Source organism: Pinus tabuliformis, chromosome 1_2 (assembly GCF_031772625.1).
Source record: "Pinus tabuliformis cultivar Carrire ecotype Pingquan chromosome 1_2, CPIR1, whole genome shotgun sequence".
NCBI lineage: Eukaryota > Viridiplantae > Streptophyta > Pinopsida > Pinales > Pinaceae > Pinus > Pinus tabuliformis.
In genome coordinates this window covers 297774672-297786328 of record NC_142298.1, presented here as the reverse complement: position 1 = coordinate 297786328, position 11657 = coordinate 297774672, and the positions used below count along the sequence as shown (strand labels likewise).

Below are 11657 nucleotides of genomic sequence, written 5' to 3'. Positions count from 1 at the left end.
CATTGGATTCTGAGGTTCCTTGACATATTCAGTTGTAAAAATTGATGAGAAATCATTTTCAAAACAATCATCCTCAGGTAAAAACGAAGATCTATGATGGAGATCTTCCCATGGTAAATCATCTACACATAGAATTTCACGAATTTTCTCATCAGAGTGAACAAGTTCAGAAAACGTAGTTAAATCCGAGGTTGATGTGAAAAGTGATTCCTCACGGACCACATTCATTAAGTCATTTTTGGTTGAACATGGGTCGGCAAACGACTGCACGACTTCATAGGCAATTTCATATGGACTCAAAGGCATGGCATTACCAAATGAGTCTATCTCAAATTCAGAAGGGACAATCCAAGGATCATCGTAAATAATGGTGTCTGATGTAATCATATGAATGGTTGCAAATGAAGATGATGCGTTGATTGGAGGAAAAGGAAAAGTTCTCAGTAAACCGGCATCTTTAACTAGTCCTACTCCAACATCCTTATATGGGATAGTTGTTTTACCAACATGCTGAATACTCTCCGAAGAGGCTGGGTCGGATGAAAAGTAACCCAGCTGGTCTATTGTTACGATCTTTCCATTGTGTGGAAACTTTATTACTCGAAAGACCGATGAAATGACCGCTGTCATAGTGTAAGACCAACTTCAACCCAAAAGAAGGTTGTAATCTAGAGGGGCATCAACCACCTCCACATCTAGACTAATGGTTTTTCCTTCAACCCCTATAGGCAAATCATGTAGAATGCCAAAAGGATGAAACCCACGGCCATCAAAGGCCTTTAGAATCATCGGGGATTGATTTAGCGAAGGAGAACCAAGCGATCTCCAACACTGTATCGACATAATACACGTTGAGGCTCCCTCATAAATTACAGTCCGATGAATAGGCCTGTTTTTTACTATCACTGGTATCTGGAAATCCATTTGATGAGGCAAACGTGGTGTACTATTTTCTAGATCGAAAACCATTAGGTTCGAGTCCTAAACATCAACAGCTCCTATAGCCGACAAAAGTAATTTACGTTGTTCTGGACATGATTGCAGCACTTCCAAAGCCGACATTGCTGAGGGTGAAACAGCTAAATCCTCAACAATGTTATAATTCTGAGCCGCTCTCGCATGTGGATTGAAAGCTGACTTTCGAAGTATACCCTTGGCGGGCGGTTTGATTACCAAGTCTGGATTAGGTTTCTTGATCTGTAGTGGATCGGAACCGGGAGCTGAGGTTGATGGATTAGAATGAGAAGATTCTTCTTCTTTACCATCAACAGGACTTTTACTACCATAATCTTGCGATCGAGTCGCAATCCTAACATGGGACATCATCAGTATGGGTTCTTCATTGGCATTCGAGGATGAACCTATCATCTTACTGTCTTGAGCCGGAAAAGGATCCTTCAAAACAGCAGGAGTTTGGGAACCCTTGACAATCTTCGCAACCTCTGCACAATGAAGGCAGTCTCTTGTAAAATGTTCATCGTCACAAATGAGACAAGGATAACGAGGTTTGCGCTTTTCATCATTGGATTCCACCTTTTCAGGTTTCTCCTTTGAACTTTTGCCCGTTTTATTTTTCTTCTTCCCACCGGATTTTGATTTGGCTGTAGATGACTCCACAACGTGAATATCGGCGGAGATCTCTGCAGAAGAATCTCCTGTTGGGGAATCAGGCAAGGTTATGATAGGCAAAGAATTCTTGGAAGACTTCTTCTTACTTTTAGTGTTAACCGTGCCAATCGTACCATCGGCGGCATGAGATCCCGAAGGAGCTGCAGTGATTTGATTTTGCTTGGGAAGATCGAGGATTTTTTCGTGTAACGTACCTGACTGAGTATAGACCAAGTCAAGGTACTGTGCTTGAGCAATTACTTGCTCCTCAGTAACAACTCCAGCTTTAGCAACATCTTCAGTGATCTTTGGCTACAAAGATTTTACAAACCACTCGGCCAAGATCTGATCCGGAATAAATACCTTCACTAAACGTCGTCGACGTCTCCACTCATGAATATGATCTGAAATGTAAGTGGATGTCAATTATTTTAGCGAAGTTAACAATTCCATGCCATTGTCATATCGTACTGGCAACTGAAAATGAGTTAAAAACGAGGTAGCTAACTGACTAAAATTATAAAAAGTGCCTCGCGGTAACTCAATGTACCACTTGGCCGCGAGACCAATTAGAGTGTGCTGGAAAAGTCTAAGACGGATTGAATCATCTGTAATGGACTTAGATGCACACTATAGGTGGTAAGTCATCACATGGTTCGACGGGTCCTCTCCTGATTTACCTTCGAACTTGGGAATGTCACTGGGCAACTTATTCGGCATTGGCGGCCAAAACGGAAGATAATTAATGGGATTGTTTGTTAGGCGCGACAAGTCAAGTAAGTCCAAAGTTGTGATAAACGGTAACTGCCGATTAGGATCCCTAAAACTCTGGGTCATGAGACCAGCCCCAGGAGGAGGATATCCAGGATAACTAGGAATAGGAATGGCATTCGGGATATTGTATCCTCTCGGAAAACCAGGATTAACCAGACCGTACTGGGGTTGTTGAGGTTGTTGATAAGTGTACCCAGGGTATGGTTGATACTCATCGATTGGCTACTGCACAGCAGGACCGAATTGGTACTGTCCCTGGTACGGTTGATAAGTGAATTGTGGTTGACTTGTGACAACCGTACTTAAACCAGGTTGTCCTACAGGCATCTGAACCGAAGTTTGAATCGTAGATCCAGATGGTGGTAAAGATGTCTGAGGAGTAGATACAGGAACAGTAGAAACCGGAGTTGTCGATACTCCAGAAGTAGGTGGGGTAGATTGAACAGATGTTGCGGCAATTGTAGCAATCGTTTGAGGCGGAGTACGAGGTGCACTAGGCCCAGGCTGAGAAACTACCAAAGGTACAGAAGTTTGAATGTTAGACTGGACTGGTTGCTGGGGTGAACCAGAAACTAAGGGTTGTCCAGTTTGAGATGACAACTGTACACTTGGCTACAATACCTGTTGAGCTTGCGATGGATCCCACACTATATTCATTTCGGGGTACTGACCCATAATTGGTTGAGAATACTGAGGACCATAACCGGATTGAGGGTAGGATTGATAATTGAAAGGTACATTTCCCATTCCTTGAACATACATTTGACCGGAGGGTGGTTGGAAACCTTGGTTTGAGTATTGACCTTGGGATTGATACCCTTGAGGCACGTACTGATACTGGGGTTGACCTTGAGGTATAAATTGATACTGGGGTTGACCTTGGGGTACATATTGAGTCTGGGGTTGACCTTGAGGAACGTACTGTCCCATAGGTATGTACTGTCCTTGAAGTTGCCCCCCAGATGCAAACTGTGTACCTTGAGGTTGCCCCCAAGCGTTAATTGAGGCTGCCCCCCAGGCGGTAACTGGCCACCTTGAGGTTGAGGATTGGGAATAGAACCTGACATCATGAGAATGTCTTCTACGCTCAACGGCTTAGTACCATTGTTTCCAGTTAATAGCTCTTGCTCAATGGGTTGAGGAGATGCTCCCGAAAAAGTACCAGAAAGTGACTGATACCCGGAGGGAACAGAAGGACCGCCGTACAAAAAAGATTCGAGCGATTGAGTGAACATGGATGACTGTCTTGACATATTTACGGGAGTATAAAAACCTCTAGGTGTTGGGTGATAAGGAGCACGAGGTGGTGAAAAACTTAACCCTGAGTTTTCTAAGAAATTAGTCAAAGAAAGATACCAAGAACTGCTCCTAGGTGGTGTTATCACTGAAAATGTTGTTGCCAAAAATTTTTAGCCTAGCTTAAAGACAGGGTGTTTTCGCAGCGCCTGAATTCTTTTTTAACAGTTTCGCAGCGCTACATGTTTAGGTGTTTTCGTAGCGTGCTACGAAATTGGGGATTTGTTCGAGTTTTCAGTAGAGGTCAAAATCCTAGCAGGGCTGTTGATCCAAAATGGCCAATGGAAGGATTCATTGAGTTCAACCAAGTTATGTTGAGATATATGCCATTTTTGCCACCAGCCCCGCGAGCAGTGTCATTTACTATAAATGCATGTGAGTAGGTTGGAATAGCTGGAAGAACAGGTCTAGTGTCCTTAATGCCATATTTTGCCTCACTCCAATCTCGGATGGGAAAATACTTATTGATAATGTGGATATATCAAATGTCTCTCTCAAAGAACTCCGCTCCAGACTAACTGTTGTCCTCCAAATTCAGTTCTTGTTTGAAGGGTCTTTATGGGAAAATTTAGATCCCTTTGGTAACATTAATCCAAATGGAAGATTTGTTGTTGTATGTGGTGATAGTGAATACATAATTTAAACAGCACTGGCATGGAGGAATAGATCCTTTGGATCTGCACTCCAATTTGTTTGGGCCTCAGATGGAGAATATGCAGTTCGAGAAAGTACTCCCAAGATCAAGATTTTTAGCAAGACATTCCAGGAAAAGAAGAGCATTCAGCTAACATTTTCTGCTAAAGGTACCGGGGGAATATCATTATGTGTAAGGAATGGAAATGAGCTGCCCTTCTGTATCACTCATGTTCCAAGTTGGCGGTAATGCAACATGTCATAATATGGGTGCTTGCAAAGAGACGGTTGACAGTTGTACAAGCAAAAGTTGCGGTGGTTATGAGGTGGACATAATGCACTTTCAATAGGAACCGCAATTCCAGGTCGTTTGTCTGGCACCAACATAAGTGATAATACAAATGGCGCTGGAGGAGATAGGTTTGCCCATTTGGTTGATCTATATGCATCCACATAGTCGGTGTCTTGATGGATTGGTTCCTCTTTGTGGCAGAGTCTAAGGATATTTTTGATCAGAAGGCAAGTAATAGATATTGGATTGATGTGCAACTTCGGTGGGGAGATTATGATTCTCATGACCTTGAACGGTATACGAGAGCTAAATTCCTAGACTATACAACAGATATGTCAATTTATCCATCACCCACTGGTGTTATGATTGCAATCGATCTTGTTTACAATTTACATTCTGCATTTGGTAATTGATTTCCTGGTTCAAAGCCTCTTTGGGCCCAAGCTATGAATAAAATAATGAGAGTTCATGATAGCCTCGTTACCTGGTTTAAAAGTTCTTGACAATTTACCTGTCACTCAGTTGGAGAGAGAGAGAGCACGAACGGTATTTGAACAATATTTTGAATCTCTTCCATATAATAGAAGAGAGAAAGAAAGTGTTTTCAACATTTTAAAAGGGCGTGAAACTGGAATAGGCTCTGGAATACTTTTGCCATGCAAGCGAAAGCGACTAGGCACAAGCAATGGTAATGCTATTTCATTTTCCAGATTTATTTGTGCATGGCCAGCCATTTACCCTATTTCCAAATTGAAAAGGAACTCTACTGAAAATTCTACAGAAATTAACAAGAAGTTTCGGCCCAGACAATTTGAGTATCATCCATCTGATGCTAGTTTGATGGTCTTCGGGACTTTGGATGGGGAAGTGGTTGTGATCAACCATGAAAGTGGTAAAATTGTCGGCCATGTTCAGTCAGTTGGAGCAAATCATAGTATTCTTGGTCTCTGTTGGTTCAACAAGGACCCTTCCAAGCTTATTGCTGGCTCTGACAATGGCACATTACAACTGTATGATGTGAACCGAATGCGCTCAACTGTTCTTCCTTCCAGATATGGTGCAGGCAGCAGCAGTAGAAACCCTGCCACTTACACATATGAAGAGTTTGAGAAATTAACATCTGTCCATATTAATGCAACAGATAATTATTTCCTTGCTAGTGGATATTCAAAACATGTTGCTCTGTATGATGTGTGCAGTGGAAAACGGTTACAAGTTTTCGAAGATCTCCACCGTGAACATATAAATGTGGTAAAGTTTGCTCATCATTCCCCATACTTGTTTGCGACTTCATCATTTGATCAGGAAATCAAAACGTGGGACTTACGACAAAAGCCTTCACATCCTTTGTATACAACGACCAGCTTAAGAGGGAATGTGATGGTGTGCTTTTCTCCTGATGATCATTATATCCTTTCCTCAGCTGTGGATAATGAGGTCAAGCAACACTTAGCTGTGGATGGAAGGCTACATATGAAATTTGACATTGCTCCTACAGGAAGTGCTCAGAACTATACTCGGGCATATTATATGAATGGGAGGGATTACATTATTAGTGGGAGTTGTGAGAAAAAAGTTGTTCGTATATGCTGTGCTCAGACATGATCTTGGCAAAGGTGGCCATGAACTGAGTAAGAGCACAGGAAATGTTGGTGGCAGACTTGCTTGCGGGGTTGTCGGTCTTCAAGGATGAATATGAGCAGTTGGTTATTTATAGGCTGGCTTTTTTCAAGTATGAATAGTTCAAATGGTGAACCGTGAAGCCTAGCAAACAGCAGCTATTCAATTTTGTGAGGAATTTAGAGGAAGACTGTGTTTTTTAAATCACACAGCAGTTTCGTAGCGCGCTACGAAACTGCTGTAGGTGATGTTTTTCAATGCAGAATAAACAGTTTGACCGGGAATGTTAGAAGAGAGACACTTGTACATCAATACAGCCTACAGCTCATCTGGAGACATGGTGTTTGGTAGCAGCGTTCCATACTTTGAGTTATTAAAGAATTGGGAACATGCTGCTACATTTTCGGAGAATGTTGGAAGACAGGGACCGTGAAAACAGGGCACTCATCTTTACTAATTAATGAGCCATCCACACAGCTAGTATCCAAGGCCAGCTTGTTCAGTGAATGCTCCTCCAACATATCTCGGCCACAACAGAAAGTGTACAGGTGTCAAAGCTCAAGAAAGGCAACATGCATACGAGGATATGGAGTTAAAGTTTCAATGTGATTAGGACTCTATGTAATTACAGCTTAATACCTTATGTATTTAATGAGTTTGTTTAAAAATAGTTAAGGTTAGTTAATGATAGGCCATCGAGCTCCCCTCATGCTGGAGGAGGAGACTCAAAGTAGTTTAGTTTGTTTTCCTATATATAGTGAAAACTCTGATGTAACAGGGGTTGGAGATTTATGAAAAAAACAGAGTTTTTATCAGCTCATGTAAAAGACTTTGACAGTAATATAAAGATTACTTTTTCTTCCCAAGATTCATCATGTGTTCAATGCTCAGAATATGTGTGGTTTTGTCATTATCCTTTATATATTTTACAGCTCACTAAATATGCAATCACTCTGAATTCACCTAGTGCTCAGACTTCCTGTGTATATTTATGAGTTGTGGTTCTTTTGAGAAATGTTTTGAGTGTTAAACATTATATGCCTTGGCTTCCATGATTGAGTGGTTAATATTTACTGCAGAAGTGTTTGACTACATGAGCCCAATGGAAGAGGTGTTATTTTGTTGTTCCAACCAGCTTATTTTCATGTACTGTTTGAAGAGTTAGCCATCTTTTCTTATTATTAATCCATATCAAAAATCTGTGAGAGAGCCCTCTCTGACTAAGGAGGCTAAGCCTTAGTCTAAAGCCTGGTTTGAAGTAGTTACATGAGATCTTGCTAAGTAGCAGCCCTTAGTACACGATTTTGTGATAACAGGTGGACTGTAAAAAATTGATTAACGCTCCCTTAGTCCAATAACAGGTTGATTTTCAGGGATAGGGATGCCTACTTCTTCTTCCGGAGCAAGTTCTTCAATAGCAATAAGTCCAGAAGGAAGATCTTGGGTGATTACTCTTTCTACCCTAGGTGAACCAAGACCACTAGAAGTTGGAGAAACAAACCCCGATGTCGGAGTAGCAGCAAATTCACTTTCAGGCTCGGATATTTCAGGTTCCTCACCTATATCACTAGTAGATGAAAAGCTACCAGCAATTTCAGAAACAGACACTAACTGTGGATTATAATCTGCTACTAACGGTTGAAAATCAGGATGTACTATCAAAGAAGATTCTCCTTCCTCAGGTGACCCAACTCTACTGTCTCTAGGAGTTACGAGGACTTTCAGGCCTTCAAGCTGGCTCGGTACTTCCTCAGGAGGTTGGCCCCGAAGTCTACAGGACTTCCTCAGTAACTCAACCACGTTTACAAACTCAGGAGACTGGCCCCGAAGTCTACGGGACTGTCTTGGTAATTCAGCCACAGTTGAAAACTTTTAACTAATTCACACACAAACAAAGTAAAATCTCAATGAAAAGCACCTAAAGTCTCTAAAGAACCAAACAAATTTGAATCACACGCCTAAAGAATCTAGGAGATCAAACACACACCAACAGTAACTTTCCGTACTGAAAACACTAGTTGGTGATGAAATCCAATGTCGCAGAGTTCAATACAGAAATGGCGGTTGGAACAGTTACCCCGGCAACCCGCTTAATGAATAGACTGGCACAAGTTCCTCCACTTAACCGTCTCGAGTGAAGAGAACCCCCCAAAAAATCCAAGTGAGTCTAGCCAACGTCTGCTCCAGGTACAGTGGGATCTTCCCACCACTGTCACCTCAGGAAGAGCCCTAAAGAATATGGCCACTAAGGTTACCAACTGAGACAAATATACCTGGGGGAACAGTCTACGATCCGATACACACGCAAGGGCAGAGTAGCAAGCTCAATCCCCTTGAAGGCTCCTTGACATAATCCAAGGTTTACCAACAAGTGACCCCAGGCTCCTCGACAATGGTTAATCCGAGGTTTACCGTTTTTAATACGTGAATATCTGGTGTCGTTCCCAATGAGGAAGGATTGATTCCCACACTAGTTCGGACATAATCTCGTGCTTCTCCTTTAAGAGGAGCTTTCCCAGAGCATAAATGCAACAATTGGATTTCTTCCCTACCACAAGATACAGCTACTTGTTTGTTTTTACTGTCTTGAAGAGTTAATTACTCTCCTACTCCAAGACACTACCCTAAGCTAAGTTGGTGTATCAGAGCCCTAGAAATAAAAATGTTACTAGGTGAATTTTACTTTAAGCGTTAATTTTTAGTGGTTTTTGTTTAAGTCCAAAGGTGCGGAGATGAAACTCGTGGTATGAATACTCGACTCAAAATCACTAAAAATGCACCTAAGATGATCAAAACAATTTTTTTTTTCTTCGATCAACTTCTAACTAAGAAAGAGTTTGAGAATGCAAATAGTTTGTAAACACAAATCTTTCTCAATTCAACAAATTAAAAGAAGAGTTTTTGTCCTTTTCCAATGCACTCAAAACGAGACAACTAGTTATTTCACAAAAATTTCCCTTTTTCGTTCCAAAGCACTCAACCACTACAAAAACAAACTTTTTCAAAAGAGATTTTTTATATTTTTTAATAAAACACTCAAAACTATGAAAATGACTAACTTTGAGATCTACAAATTATAAAAACCTATTTGAAGTCAAAGCCTACTAAAAGTCTTTTTTAAGGATGTTTTACTTAGCTAGATGTAAGCTAAGGACCAATTTATGCAGAATCACAAATAAGTCAAGAACAACCAATTTTGTTTTCTTTTTGAAAATGAAAATCCAAACTCTCAAACACAAGCTTTTCGAAGTTTTGTAAAGATAAAACTCAAAGTGGATTCCTCAACAAGGGGAGATTTCATAGATGCTCAGACTCATAAGAAGGCTGGTAGACACTAAGGTGATCTGAAGTCCCTACAACTTCTAAGCTCAGAGCCACTACACAACCAAAATGAAAAACAAACCCAACAAGCAAAACTCCTAGGAATTTCACTTAAAACCCTAACACTAACTAAATCAATCTAAGGAAAGCTTCTGACAAGTTATATGCAGGTCTAGGCAGTGGATAACAATTTCTAAACAAACACTAAGCTGACTAACAGAGGAAATCTTAGGGTTTTTCAAAATTTTGACAGGGTCCGCAGGCCCACAGTTGACACAGGTGCGGTCCCGCTCTATGCTAAAAGCCAAGCTGTGGGTATGTACGCACTGTGTCAAACGGCTAGGGTGCGGTCCTCTCCCAAAGCTATGAAAAATAAAAAATAACCCTGGATCTACAAACTCTACCCAATTTTACACACAACAAGCCAAAAACAGAAACAAAAACACAATTTCTCAGGTCAAAGTAAAAACAAGGAAAACAATCAAGTCCCCAGTGGAGTCGCCATTTTGTCACACGGAATAAGTCGATCTTGCGGGCAAGATAGACCTTCCTAGAATCTAAAGAAGACCTAATGACAAGCAAACCAACCAGACACTATCTTTCTCTAAATATGCTTTGATTAACAATGGCAAACAAGTGTTTTTAGGGCCTACTTTAGGTCCAACGCAAGCTTGTGGATGCCCTCGCTCCTTCGATCCAAATGAGCTCCTTTGTCGCGAATGTGCAAACACAAACAAGGAAAAAAAATTAAATAGCACCTGAAAAGCCAATTGCATAAAACATATTTAACATGAAAGTCAACGAGTCCATGAAACAAATAACATGAGATACTTGTTGAGAAAAATGAGTTTGATTGTATTAATTCAAAAGAAGAAGAACTTTACAACCTTTGCCTTGACACTGTACAAGCTCCTCCCAGGGTCCAGCAAGAAGTCTCCTCTACTTTGACAAGCTTCACTCACTCCCCAATGAAGCCAAAAAGGTATGTGATCTCTCCTCTTAAGCTCAACTAGGAAGTCTTGATTTCACCAGCATTTACCCTCAAAAATGTTCAGCTTCTAACCTCTTCAGCAACCAGCCCAATGCCTGTATTTATAGTGCAATGGAGGGAGGTTACTAGTCCTCCTTCAAAGGGATAAAGCCCTCTTTCAAAGGGATAGCTCCTCTCATCAAGGGATTAGTTCCTTCTCTTTTGGGATGCATGAACCACCTCAGAGCGAACAATCCACGTCGAGATTCCTTCTAGAAACTTCTAGAATTAACCCAAAGTGAGTTTTTTAAGATAAAACTTGCGCCTTTTGACTTTCACAGGGGTCCACACCTACACCGTTAGGGACAGAGAGGGCAAGTCTGCAGTTTTTGTACACAGAAGGTGCGGGACCTCATGTGACAGTGAGAGAAAGTGCGGAACCAAAGTTACATTGATTTTTAATGTCTTTCTCTCATTTTCAAAGCTTGATTTGAAGAGCTGAGGTCTGAGACTTGCTTAGGAGGACAGTACAAGTGATGATAGACCCATACTGACTACAAATAATCATGGTGACGATATTTTGTGTAACACTCTTGTACCAAGGATATTGGCCCTCTCACATACACTACACGAGAGACAAAACTATAGTAATACCTATTGTCCAAGGTGTAGGCCTATAATAGTCTTCTAAACAGAACTAGAAATCTTCAAAAAGTGTGCCAAACCATTTTTAAAAATATGCCAAAAGAACTTCAAAAATTATGCCAAATCCTTCAAAAATGTGCCAAAAGTCCTTCCATAGATAACTTCTCCAATCTAACTTCTCCTTACTTTTGGTTCATGAGATATGACCCCAGAAACCCTTCTTTTCTTTGCTTGTTTAAACATATATGAATTTTCCTTGAGCGAATTGCTAAAATTTCTCTTCACACCTATATATAATGCTATTTGGGGTGTTAGCACTCCTCAGTGTCCCAAGGCTGAGAAAGGAGATTGACGACTGTAACCTCAAACCAATCTTTAGACTTGACAGCTAGCCCTACCAAATTAGAGAGGGCTCTCTCAAGAATCTCACAGCAAATGAAGTGACTGGAGAGGAAATCAGATGTTAGGCTAGATAGTTCAGCTCAATTTGGGGTTTTT

At 40.9% G+C, this 11657-nt stretch overlaps 1 pseudogene; it reads left to right on the top strand.

The window, feature by feature from the left end:
• The first annotated feature begins 4779 nt into the window (after positions 1-4779).
• LOC149205516 (protein DWD HYPERSENSITIVE TO UV-B 1 pseudogene) lies at positions 4780-6208 on the top strand (annotated as a pseudogene).
• The last annotated feature ends 5449 nt before the right edge of the window (positions 6209-11657 follow it).